Source organism: Austrofundulus limnaeus, unplaced genomic scaffold (genome assembly GCF_001266775.1).
Source record: "Austrofundulus limnaeus strain Quisiro unplaced genomic scaffold, Austrofundulus_limnaeus-1.0 Scaffold1085, whole genome shotgun sequence".
Lineage (NCBI taxonomy): Eukaryota > Metazoa > Chordata > Actinopteri > Cyprinodontiformes > Rivulidae > Austrofundulus > Austrofundulus limnaeus.
In genome coordinates, this window is record NW_013953487.1 from 128350 (window position 1) to 129460 (window position 1111).

At 39.4% G+C, this 1111-nt stretch overlaps 1 pseudogene; it reads right to left on the reverse strand.

The window, feature by feature from the left end:
• Positions 1-245: 245 nt before the first annotated feature.
• LOC106534071 (protein FAN pseudogene) lies at positions 246-396 on the reverse strand (annotated as a pseudogene).
• Positions 397-1111: the final 715 nt, after the last annotated feature.

Here is a 1111-nt window from a genome sequence, read left to right on the forward strand (position 1 = left end):
GACCTAAATATTTGAGTTAGTGCTTTAGAATTAGGGGACCTAAATATTTGAGTTAGTGCTTTAGAATTAGTGCTGCCCATCACTGATGCTGACCTATCTTTGCACGTTACTGAAGATGTTTATTCTCGATTCAGTGATAGTGAAAATGTAATTTCATGTTTGTTAAAATGTTACTGCAGTACTTTTCCTCTCAGTCAGTAGAAAATATAATTGGTCGTACTGCCTGGTGGAACAGAACATGTTACCAGGACTGAAGGCCACGTAGTGGATGGTCCCGGTGTGGCAGTGGACCTGCTGAAGGGCCCGGTAGCTCCTGGTGTCCCAGATGGCCACGGTCCCGTCTTTGGAGCCTGAGACCAGGAGAGTCCCAGCTGGGTTCATGTCCAACGTGTTCACCTGGACATAAAGAAGTCTTTTTACATCCAAACTTGGTGTGAGAGAACCTGGGGTTCAAATCACAACAGAGACATAAAAGTGCAACAAAATACTACAGCCAAGAAAACACCTGAAATGATTGTGATCAGTTCAGTTTCTAAAGAGTTCATCACTTTGAGTTCTACCTCAGCCGGCACAGGTCTTAGATTAGGTTCAGGGTTCGAAGCTGAAGCCCTGATCCTTCCACACCAAAGTTGTGGGACTTCACCAGTTAGCCCACATGGCTACTGCCAGGCCTTCATACACAGTAAATTTAAATTAAATGTATTCTCTCTAAAAGCTCTAAAGTAAATCTGTTGAAACGTTTTCTCTTTGGTACAACCGTCACACAGCTTAGCTTCTGTACATTCCAATAATACTACAGTACATACATTTTATTATGATTATTATAATAGCCCTGAGTAAGTACATTATAGACCATGCATACTACATGGTACACAGTAGTTTTCCCTGAATGCTAAAAGCCACCATCGCTACAGTAAATCACAAGGTCGTGACCAAATGTTGGTGTAAGAAAATAATACACTGAAAAATCGTGATATTTTGTTTCCTGATACTGTATCGATTTTTAATTAAGGTTTATGATGTTTTTCAGTGTTCTTCTGATTGCATACAAATAAATGAATCAGATTTTATACAGTTTTATAAAATAAGAATCTTTTGCAGAAAAAAATGG